The sequence below is a fragment of the Somniosus microcephalus genome, chromosome 4 (genome assembly GCF_052327205.1).
Source record: "Somniosus microcephalus isolate GS21.2 chromosome 4, FLI_Smic_1.0, whole genome shotgun sequence".
In the NCBI taxonomy this organism is placed as follows: domain Eukaryota; kingdom Metazoa; phylum Chordata; class Chondrichthyes; order Squaliformes; family Somniosidae; genus Somniosus; species Somniosus microcephalus.
In genome coordinates this window covers 264092564-264104703 of record NC_140990.1, presented here as the reverse complement: position 1 = coordinate 264104703, position 12140 = coordinate 264092564, and positions in this window count along the sequence as shown.

The window sequence follows — 12140 nt, the reverse complement described above, 5'->3', positions numbered from 1 at the left end:
CAACATGCTTTTTATCCTCCTGAGGTTTTTAGCAAAGGTTCAAATTCACTTTAATATGGTTTTTCTTTCTTAATGGGAATCTGTAAATTTTAAGAATCCTACATTCCCCCCTGTGATACTCCACTCGTTCGAGTATCATACTGGGTGAGCAAAACTTCTGATCCCTGATGTAGTGTATGTAACCTGTACCACCTTAAGAGGATACCTTAAGGTGATGGACTACTTTTTGATGGCTCCTGTACATTGTAGTACCGGTGGTGACCACACCGGTATATAAACCCTGTGGAGCAAAGTGTATTCCAGTTCAGCCCTGCCCTCAATCACAGTGCATTTCTGGCTGTGCAGCTGCCTCAGTCAGCAGGAGGAGAAGGAGCAGCCAAACACGGAGAGTGGAAAGTGGTGGTCTCCTGACCAGGAAGAGGAGGAGGAGAATGATAGACCACCACATCCACCTCCTCCACCATCATCAAAGCAACTGAGGTGCCTGGAGAGATAGGACAGAGGAGGAGAAGGAGAAAGGAGGCCAGCATCAACACCAACCAGGGGAGAGGCCTTTCCAATCACTGCCTCCCCAAATTGGCCTCCACTTCAGGAGAGGGAGAGAGGGGAGAGAAACCAACTTCAGCAGGAAACAACCAACTGTTTGGAAGGAGGGAAGAAACATCATTCTGAACATCTACAGGTGGGTGTTATTTGGGGCACTCTCCCAAAGACTTTGTATTTTAGGTGGGGGGAGAAAAGAAGAAGCAAGGCCGGATCATCAAGGGGTGTAGTGTGTGGCTCTTGTTAAAAGCTAGGCCACGCACACCACTAATTAGCATCCCTTCTATTGCCTGGCCTGGGAGAGCTGGAGCTGCCCAGGTGAAGTCTTTAATTTCATTAATTGCATCGTTAAGACCTGCTGCAGGACTGAGCCTGGGCATCTCCAGCTTTCCCAGGTGAAGACATCTTCTCCCCCTGCCAGAAGACCACCACCACCAAAGACTTTTAAACTCCATCGGAGAGTGCACCCCTGCCAACACCCACCCACCATCCTGAGTGGCAACACTGCCCTTGCGGCCTCCCTCCTTCCCACCCCCCTCTCTCTCTCTCTTTGTCTCTCTCTGCCTATTTCTCTAAGGCACCTCAGTTTCATCTCTTTTTTATTAATTGCCTATTGAGCAGAGGGGAGAAGGCCACTCTCCCAATTTCAATCAGTAAGGGGAGAGGTGTGTCTTCATTTTAATCAGCTCCCTCTGCTCAATAGAGGACAAAAAAAATTACCCGAGGCCATTAAAACATTCAGGCCTGTGACTTGGGGTGAGTGTAGCCCTTATAAAAGCACCCCAGAATGGTGACTGCATCTTCGCCGGTGGCGGGGCAAGTCAGGACCTATGCGGGAGTGGCAGCCACAGACACAGCTGCTCCCGCTGCTTCTGCTGCCCCGTCACCATTTAGATTAATAACAAAAAAGCTTGGGGTGAAGAGCTACACTCAGCCCACTATGACCATTGAGGCCTGTGTGAAAGCCATGGCTGGGGTTGTCGGCCCCTCAGCCATCGTCGCGGCCTCAAAAATGTATGGGAAGGCTATATTCTTCCTGGGGTCGGAGCGGGCGGTGTCCCTGGCCGTCACCAAGGGGCGCACCGTGGGCGGGACTTTCCTGCCATTGGATCCTCTCGAGGCCACCGCGCAGAGGATCGTCGTTTCCAACGTCCCGCCCTATGTTCCTGGTGAGCTCCTCCTTACCCATTTGTGTCAACTTGGGGAGGTGAGGTCGGGGATCACACCCATCCTGCTCGGCTTCCGGGAGGCCAGCCTTCGCCACGTCTTCTCCTTCCGGCGCCAGCTGTTTATCCAGCTGGCGCGGGAGGAGGACACTGATGGGGCGTTCATCGTCCTCCACGAGGGGACCGCCTATCGCATCTTTTGGACGTCGGACGGTGTGCGGTGCCACGCCTGCAAGGAGGTAGGGCACATCAGGAAGAACTGCCCCGCCTCCAAGGCAGCTGGATCATCTCGTGCGGCCGAGGCTGGCGCTGCCGCCGCTCCGCCCCCCGGGTCTGCCCGCGCGTCAAGAACGTCTGATGCGTGGTTGACGTCGGGGGCCGATGCCACCAAGGCCTCCGGCGGGGGGGAGGGAGCGTGTCCGGCCGGAAGGAAGGCGCGGGGAAAAAAGAAACACCTTAGGGCGGGTCCCCCCGTGGATGGCCAGCCCTTGCCCCTTGAGCCCCTTACACCCGCGCTCCTCGCGGAGTTGATCGGGGCAGACGCGAGCGGGAGAGGCCTCGTGCCCGAGCCTATGGCCGCAACCGCCGCAGCGGTAACGCCAATACCTGCAGCCGGGCTCGGGCCCGAGGAACCCGACAAACCTGCTCCGCCGGAGGGAGCTGAGGAGGAGGCCTTTGCAGGCATGGAGGTCTCCCTCGCTCCCTCCATGCTAAAAAGGCGCGACCCCCTGGAAGAGGTGGAGGACCGGGAGGAGGAAGGTCCCTCCGAGCAGGGGGAGTCGTCGCCTGCCGCGGGTACTGTGCCGCCCCCCCCCCCCGCTGTCGTCATCACCAGCGATCGGCAGGGGTCGCCTGTCCCTCGGGAGGCTGAGGCAGATGTGTCTGGCCGGCGCGTGCCTTCCGGGGATGGGGACGAGACCCTGCCAGTGTGGGGGAGTTGTGGAACAACCCGCGGCGGAAAACTAAATTGACGTTCTATCGGTGCCGTTACCCCTCGCCGGGTCGGGCGGCCTGGGGTCTGTGTTGGGCGAGCTCGGGGATAATGAGCTCGCCCAATGCGACCTGGACATCTCCCAAGGGCTGCTCGACCTGGTTGAGGATTTTATTCAGAAAACCTCATCCGCTGGGTCGGAGGTTGGTGGCGGAGAGGAGGATGGCCCCCTGACTATGTCTCTGGTGCCGGACGTACTGGAGGAGCTGGGAATTGTTCTCTCCCCGGTTTCTCCGGTCGTTCCGGCATCTGGGGCGGAGGGGAGCTCGGAACTGCCGCCGTCTTCTGGCCCAGCACCCCTAGAGGAGCCCAGGGAGGAATCCTCTGCCGCCGATCCTGGGGGTGGGATCCGGGCGGAGGCGGGGCTGGCAGGTGCGGCCGAGCCGTTCGCTGCGCACTGCGCGGTGGACGGGTCGGCCGCTGGTGATGACCCCCTGGAGGAGGATGGGGACTCGGTGATGGGCACGGAGGATGATTCGGACTCCAGCGCCGACGAGGCGATGGACGACCTCGTGCCCCTTGCCGAGTCTCCCCTCATTCCCGTAAGGGAACTCTGGGATTTTATGGCCACGTGCCTGGGTCGGCGCAATAAGGTCCGGCTGGCCCTCGACAGGTGGTCGGAGCTGGCGCTGCTCATCGTATCCGTCTGCGCCGCCGTTAAGATCATGGGCGCGGACGAGGGTGTGAATCCGATTGAGCTGCGTTGGCTCAGAACGTTTCTCACTGGGCTGCTGAGGAAGTGGCAGCTGACCAGCGGCTGCACTTCCTCCCCCCGTTAGGTGTAGGTAGAGGTTGCACTATGCTTCTGACATGAAGATAACCATAGCCAGCCTCAACATCAATGGCAGCAGGGAGGCGCGCCGCAGATTCAATAACTTCTCGGTCCTTCGGGACGGGAAGTATGCGGTGTGCTTCCTGCAAGAAACCCACACCGTTCCGGGAGACGAAGCCACGTGGCTCCTGGAGTGGCAAGGAGGTGTCAGCATGAGTCACCTCTCCAATAATTCCAGCGGGGTGGCTATCTTGCTGGCCCCGCATTTTCAGCCGGAGATCTTGGGGGTCAAGGAGCACGTGCCGGGCCGCTTGCTCCAGGTCACTGTTCGCCTGGGGGGCGTGCCGCTCCATCTAGTGAACGTGTATGCCCCTCAGGCCGGTGCGCAGCAAGTGCGCTTCTTTGAAGAAGTGTCCGCTCTTCTGGGCTCCATCGACGTGGGCGAGTGCGTCATCCTCGGGGGGGATTTTAACTGCACCCTTGAGGTGAGGGACCGTCCGGGTCCCCCGCAATGCCCGCCGGCGATGGAGAAGTTGAGGGACCTGGTCGGGTCCTTCGACTTGGTGGACGTCTGGCGAAATCTTCATCCCGACTCCAGCGCCTTCACTAGCGTGAGGTGTGGAGGAGGAGGGTCCAGAATCGACCGCCTCTACATTTCCCGGGCGTACATCTCCTGTGTTCCGGCGGCTTCCATGCGGCCGGTGCCATGCACGGACCACCACCTGGTGTGGGCAGAGCTCGTTCCGCTGCGCGCACGGGGGGGGGTCCGCGTACTGGCACTTTAACAACCTGCTGCTGGAGGACGCGCGGTTCTGGGATTCGTTTTGTCGTTTCTGGGCCGACTGGAGAAGGAAGCAGGGGGGCTTCCCCTCCGTGAGGCTATGGTGGGACGTGGGCAAGGCTCACGTCCATCTCTTCTGTCAGGAGTACGCGAAGGGGTCGACCAAGAGGCGGGAGGCCTGGGTTGGGCGGTTGGAGAAGGAGGTGCTCGACCTGGAGTCCCGTCTCGGTCAAGTCGTCGAGGACCCGGCCCTGCGGAAGGTGTACGAAGAGAAGAAGGGCGCGCTGAAGGACCTGCAGCTCGTCGGGTCCCGAGGCGCGTACGTGAGGTCGCGGATCCAGCTCCTGCGGGACCTGGACCGCGGCTCCCCCTTCTTCTACTCGCTGGAAAAAAGACGGGGGGTCCGTAAGCAGCTCTTGGGGCTGCTGGCCGACGACGGATCTCTGTTCTCGGATCCGGAGGGAATCAGCGCGGAGACCCGTGCCTACCACGAGGCTCTGTTCTCTCCGGATCCGTCCAGCGAGGATGCGCGCAGAGTTTTGTGGGAGGACCTGCCGAAGGTCAGTCTGGAGGGCGCTGAAAAATTGGACGCTCCTCTAAGCCTGGCGGAGCTGACCGACGCCCTCCGCCAACTCTCTAGGGGAAAGTCCCCGGGGCTGGACGGGCTGACCGTGGAGTTCCACAGGACGTTCTGGGACGTCTTGGGGGGCGACTACGCGTGGGTCCTGGGGGAAAGTTTGGCGACCGGGGAGATGCCCCTCTCTTGGCGCAGGGCGGTCATTGTCCTGCTGCCTAAGAAGGGCGATCTCCGCCTCCTTAAGAACTGGCGCCCGGTCTCCCTCCTCAGCACGGACTATAAAATCTTTGCCAGGGCCATGTCTGCTCGCCTTGGCACCGTGCTGGCTCACATGATCCACCCCGACCAGTCCTACACGGTCCCGGGCCGGACCATCCACGATAACATCCATCTGGTCCGGGACCTGGTCCACCACTCCCAGAGGGCTGGTCTGTCGGTCGACTTCCTCTCCCTGGATCAGGAGAAGGCGTTCGACAGGGTGGATCACGAGTATCTCTTCGGGACCCTGCGCGCTTTCGGGTTCGGGACGCATTTCGTCGCCCGGATCCGACTTCTGTACGCCGCCGCAGAGTGTCTGATTAAAGTTAACGGGTCCTTGACGGCGCCCCTTCGCTTCGGGAGGGGGGTGCGTCAGGGATGCCCCATGTCCGGTCAGTTATACACCATTTGCGTGGAGCCATTCCTGCGCCTCTTGCGGAAGAGGTTGACGGGACTGGCTCTGCAAGGGCCGGGCGTGGAGATGGTCCTCTCGGCTTTCGCCGATGACGTGCTCCTCACGGTCACGGATCCCGCTGACTTGCGGAGGATGCGGGAATGCCAGCAGATTTACTCGGACGCATCCTCCGCCAAGATCAACTGGGAGAAATGTCCCGGACTCCTGGTGGGTCAGTGGCGGGTGGACTCCCTGCCGGAGGAGTTCAGGCCCTTCGCCTGGAGCACCACGCACCTCCTCTATTTGGGAGTCTACCTTAGCCCTGCCGAGGATGCCTGGCCGGCGAACTGGCAAGAGCTGGAGGCCAAAGTCACCGCTCGCCTAGAACGCTGGACAGGACTGCTCCGAGTGTTGTCCTACAGGGGTCGAGCGCTGGTCATAAACTAGCTGGTGGCCGCCATGTTGTGGTACCGGTCGGTCACTTTGATCCCTCCCCCTGCGTTTGTCGCCAAGATGCAGAAGAAGCTCATCGACTTCTTCTGGGACAAAAGGAAGCACTGGGTCTCTGCCGCGGTTCTGTGTCTCCCGCTTAGGGAGGGCGGTCAGGCGCTGGTGTGCCTTTGCACCCAGGCTGCGACTTTCCGTCTTCAGACGCTGCAGAGATACCTGTACGTTGAGATTCCTCCGAGATGGTGTGCGCTGGCGACGTTTTTCTTCCGCCAGCTGCACGGCCTCAATTACGACACGCAGCTCCTGTTTGTGAAAGTGGGCGGTAGGCGTGCCGACCTGCAGGAGCTGCCTGTCTTCTACCAGGAACTACTATGGGTTTGGAACTACGTCGCTTCCAGGCGGAGCTCTCCCCCGTCAGGAGCGGCGGCTCTCCTTCGGGAGCCGCTGCTCAGGAATCCGCACCTCCACGAACGCGGGTTCGGGCGGCTGGCGGAGGGCAGGGCTCTGCCTGGCAATGTGACCAGAGTCGGGGACCTGCTCGATGTCGGAGGAGCGGGCTGGATGGCGCCGGAGGAGCTGGTGTGGCGCCTGTCCTGGGACAATGTCCGGCTCGCGGCCGAAGCCATCGAATCGGTGAAAGCGGCACTGGGCCCCGACTCCACTAGGTGTATCGAGGCGGCTCAAGCACGTGGGGTGATCCCATCCGAGCTTACCCCCGTCCGGACGGAATTCCTCATCGGCGCCCGGCCCCGAAACTCCCCTCGGGAGCCGGCGCCTCACAATTTGAGCCGTCTCGAGGAACTACCCTCCGTGCCTTTTCATTCCGCACGGAGGGGTTTCCTGTACGGGCTGCTCCTGCACACTCTCCACTTTGCCATCTTCGTCTGCCATCCGGACACGCCTTGGCGTGGCGTCTTGCCGACTGGCGGTGGCGGAGGTCCCCAATGGAGGGCTCTCTACGCGGGAGTCCTCCCTTGTTCCATCGGGGACTTGGCCTGGAGGGTGTTGCACGGAGCGGTCCCATGCAATAAGGTTTTAAGTAGGTTCATGGACTCCCAGGCCGCCTGCGTTTTTTGCGGCCTGGAGGAGTCCGTGTTTCACGTTTATATGGAGTGTGAGAGGTTGCAGCCCCTCTTTCACTACTTGAAGGGGCTGCTCCTCGATTTTTGGTTGCACTTCAGTCCCACGCTCTTGATCTACGGTCACCCGGTGCGGAGGGGAGCGGACAGGCTGGAGGACCTCCTTGTGGGCCTGCTCCTGGGCCTGGCTAAAAGAGCAATCAATTGGTCCAGGCAGCAGGCGGTCGAGGGGGTCGTCCAGCCGGATTGCCTGCCTCTCTCCCGCGGCCATGTTCGCGCCCGGGTGGCCCTGGAGATGCAGCACGCGGTGTCCGCCGGTACGCTTGAGTATTTCCGCGACCGGTGGGCGCTGCGGGGACTGGAGTGCATCATCAATTCGGAAAGCCAAATTTTAATTTGATTTGTTAAGATTTAGTTGAACTTTTGTTTATTTACAGTCGAATTGGGTTTTTTGGATTCAAATAAAAAAAAGAGGACCCTCAATTACTAAAGACCTGTTTAATTATTTCTGTAGTCTGTGTCCAGTTATTCAGCATAACTACATTTGGAAACACAGACTCAACAGTGGCGATGAGGATGATCTTACCTAGCGGCAGTTGCATCAAAGGAAGCTTCGCCTCTTAAACGGGCGTCGAACACGGACATCCACCCTCAACATCCTGCTGGGCACTGCATAGCACGGGAGGCAATCGGGAACCCGGGTTGGTTTCTGGCCACGAAGTCAAACATCAGTGAACATCCCTTCGACGACAGCGGCGGGTAAGCACGATCGAGCGGCACGGGGGGAAGTCGGCCGAGTTGTCAGTAAGAGAAGGGGAGGGAAATGACAAAAAGGGCAGAGAACACGACCGCAGCCGGTGTCAGGGGCCGGACTGCAATCGGGGCAGAGACGCGCAGCAGCAAGAAAAGCGTTTATGTCCACAAGGACCGCGGGAGCGGCGGGGAACAAGAGCAGCAGCGTAGGGGGAAATAAAGGACCGCTGGGAGGCGAGAACGGCAACAGCGCGGTAATCGCCATTTTGAGTCAGCGGGGGAAGACGACAAGCGCGGGAAAAGCCGCCAAGCCGCCATTTTGAAAAAAATAATAATAATCATCATATCCGAAGGAAAGGAAACTCAACAAGGATGCCAAAAACGGGTAACATCACTGCTTTTGATAGCGATGTGGAAGATTGGGCCACTTATGTGGAACATGTCGAAGTTTACTGTACAACGAATGAGGTACCGGAGGATAAGAAAGCACTAACCCTATTAAACTCGATGGGTGCGAAGACGTACGGGTTATTAAGGAACCTTGTAAAACCAGATAAACTGGTAGGAAAGAGTTTTGCGGATATTGTTACTATCCTGCAAGAGCATTTAAACCCCACGCCGCTGCTGATAGCGGAACGATTTAAATTCTACAAAAGAATTCAACTTAAAGAGGAAAGCAACGCGGAATTCTTAATCGAACTGCGCAAGTTATCAAAGTACTGTCAGTTCGGTACAGGACTAGCAGACGCACTGAGATATAAGTTTGTGTGTGGGCTCCTAAGGGAAGGAACCCAGAAGCGACTGCTAGAGGAAAAGTATCTTACGCTGGACAAAGCTTTCAGCATTGCAGCATCGCACGAGGCAGCAGCACAAGGCGCTGCAGAGATACAGCAAAGGCCATTGGAATTCAGCACCAATGAAATGGCATTGGGCGCAGTAAAATGCTATCATTGCGGAAGGACAACGCATGACCAGAACCAGTGCTGGTTCAAAGATAAAGAATGCAGGCAATGTGGCAAACTTGGTCACATAGCGAGAGTATGCCGGTCAGGAAAGAAGACCAGCAGCAAAAAGTCGCCGCAGGAGAAGTACAAAAAAGTACACAAGGTGACAGAGAACAGTTCGGATGAACAGAAGATGGATTCAGGCTCCAGCAGTAAGGAACTGGGTTGTCTAAAAATACATAATGTGGGTAACAGCAGACCACCAAACTATCTGGGTCATGCTTCGGGTAGCAGGAGTCCAAGTGAAGATGGAATTGGACACTGGATCGGCATTGACGGTCACGAATAAGCAAGATTACAAAAGGTTATTCTCGCACATTCCCCTGAGGGATACGGAGATTGTATTGAAATCATACACTGGGCAAATAGTATACCCCATCGGAAAGATAAAAGTAAATGTGGTCTACAATGGTAAAGGAAGTCAGGAAATGGACTTGTATGTGTTACCTGATGGAGGTCCGCCACTACTGGGACGGGAATGGATCCGGAGAATAAATGTGGACTGGCATTCCATACAAGCACTGACTGTAGATTCCTGTAAAGAGGACGACGTCAAACCTAAACGACTGTCCAAAATATTGGACGATGCTAAGGAGGTGTTCCAACAGGGACTGGGAACACTGAAAGGGATTACGGCAAATATCAAGGTTGAAGAACATGCAAACCCAAAATTTTTCAAAGCCAGACCGGTACCTTATGCGATACGACCTGCTGTGGAAGCAGAGCTGGAAGGGCTAGAATGTTCAGGAGTACTGTCAAAGGTGGACTTGAGCGAATGGGCCACACCCATTGTTCCTGTCATGAAGCGTTTGTTGAGCAACAAGCCGGGGGAACCTGGGAAGGTTCGCATCTGTGGCGATTTCAAGATCACTGTTAATCCGGTTCTTCACACGGTGCAATATCCGCTTCCGCGGATTGAAGATATCTTCGCTTCGCTGTCTGGCGGGAAACACTTCACCAAGATAGACCTGGCGCAGGCGTACCTACAGATGGAAGTTGATGAAGCGTCACGCCAGTATCTCACGATCAACACACATAAGGGCTTATATCGGTATAATAGACTGGTTTTTGGAGTGGCATCGGCTCCAGCGATTTGGCAAAGGGCCATGGAGCAGGTATTGCAGGGAATTCCAGGCACACAATGCTACCTGGACAACATTCTGATTACAGGAGATGATAATAAGGATCACCTCGCGAATTTGGAGCAGGTGCTCACCGGATTGAAAGAATATGGGCTCAGAGTTAATCGCCAGAAATGTGAGTTCTTTCAAAAGCGAATCTCGTACTGCGGCCACGTCATTGACCAGGAGGGGCTCCATAAGTCACCTGACAAGATCGAAGCTGTTGTGAAAGCTCCCGCTCCGGAAAATGTATCCCAGTTGAGGTCGTTCCTTGGGTTGGTTAACTATTACCACAAGTTTCTTCCAAATTTATCCACGGTGTTACACCCGCTGAACACTCTTTTGCAAATGGGAATACCATGGAAGTGGAGCGATGATTGTAAGCGGGCTTTTCAAAAAAGCAAGGCACTGATCACCTCTAAGGAAGTGTTGGCTCACTTTAACCCAACGTTGCCTATTCGCTTAGCTTGTGATGCTTCTCCATATGGTATTGGGGCAGTGCTCTCACATAAGTTTCCAAATGGCTTGGAAAGGCCAGTCGCGTTCGCATCCAGATCATTGACCTCCGCAGAGCACAACTATGCTCAGATAGATAGGGAGGCTCTCAGCCTCGTGTGGGGAGTTAAGAAATTTACCATTACCTGCAAGGCCAAAAGTTTACGCTGCTGACAGATCACCAGCCGTTGGTTTCCATTTTTAACCCTAAGAAGGGTGTTCCGGTTATGACGGTGCAGAGGCTTCAGAGATGGTCCCTTTTCCTAGGGGCACATCAATATGATATCGAATTCAAAGGTACAAAGCAACATGGTAATGCTGATGGGCTGTCGCGCCTGCCACTACCTACAGCGGAAGAGGCACCGGCAGTTGACCCTGTCGAGATATTTCACTCGACCATCATCGAATGCTTACCAGTCACCAATGCGGGTATTGAGAGAGAGACCCGAAACGACCCGACACTGTCTCGGGTCTACGATTTGACAGTGAAGGGATGGCCAGCACATGGCGACCCACTGTTACCAGCATGCTCAGCCAGACGAGAACAGCTGTTCATCTGTCAAGGAACATTGATGTATAGAACAAGGGTGATTATTCCTCCTAAATTAAGGGAGAGAGTTCTGAAGGAATTGCATGAAGGTCATCTGGGGGGAGTCAAGATGAAAAGCCTTGCTAGGGCTTATGTGTGGTGGCCAGGTATCGACAAACAAATAGAGGATCTGACTAAAAGCTGCTCAGGGTGCCAAAAAGTTCAAAACGCACCTCCAATTGCACCGCTGCATCCGTGGGAATGGCCTTCAACCCCATGGCAACGTGTGCATATCGACTTTGCAGGTCCATTCATGGATTCCATGTTTTTGATAGCAGTAGACGCACATTCTAAATGGCCAGAAGTGATTAAGGTGTCGACCACTACCTCTGAAAAGACGATCGCAGTTCTAAGAACCATATTTGCAAGGAATGGGTTGCCGGAACAAATATGTTCAGACAACGGACCACAGTTCGTGTCAGAAGAATTCCAGAAATTCATGAAAAAGAATGGGATGAAACACTATACATCTGCCCCATATCATCCGGCTACAAATGGGTTGGCCGAGAGATTTGTACAAACGTTCAAAAAGACGATAAAGGCCATGAGCGAAGACCATATTCCAACAACACAAGGTGGACAATTTGCTGATGGCATATCGAAATGCCACGCATGCAGTGACAAATCAAAGCCCTGCCATAATGTTCTATAACAGGAGGTTGCGGTCCCGGTTGGATTTGTTAAAACCCAATGTGCGTAGGGAAGTCGAAAACAAGCAATTCCAGCACATAAATAACAAGGCCCCTCGGAGTTTCGAAATAGGACAACCAGTGTTGGCCAGGGACTATAGGGATGATAAATGGCAACCTGGAACAATTCGTGCACGACAAGGACCCTTGATGTACATGGTAGACGTTGGAGAGAACGTAATACGACGTCATGCTGACCAACTTGTGGAATCAAGAACAAGGGTCGACCCCATGTTTACGGCAGAGACACCAGTTGAAGAAGTTATTGAGCCTGTAGCTTCTACCTCAGACTCGAACGTACATGATGATGTTCAATCCATAGGAGATCAAATGGATGAGTCACCCCAGCAACGAGAACCAGAGACCCCTGAAAGGCGTTATCCGGCCCGGATCAGGAGGCCTCCTCAGAGACTGAATCTTTGAACGGTTTTGTGTGAAAGTTGTATATATGTTATCCATGTAATGTTTAAATTGGGGT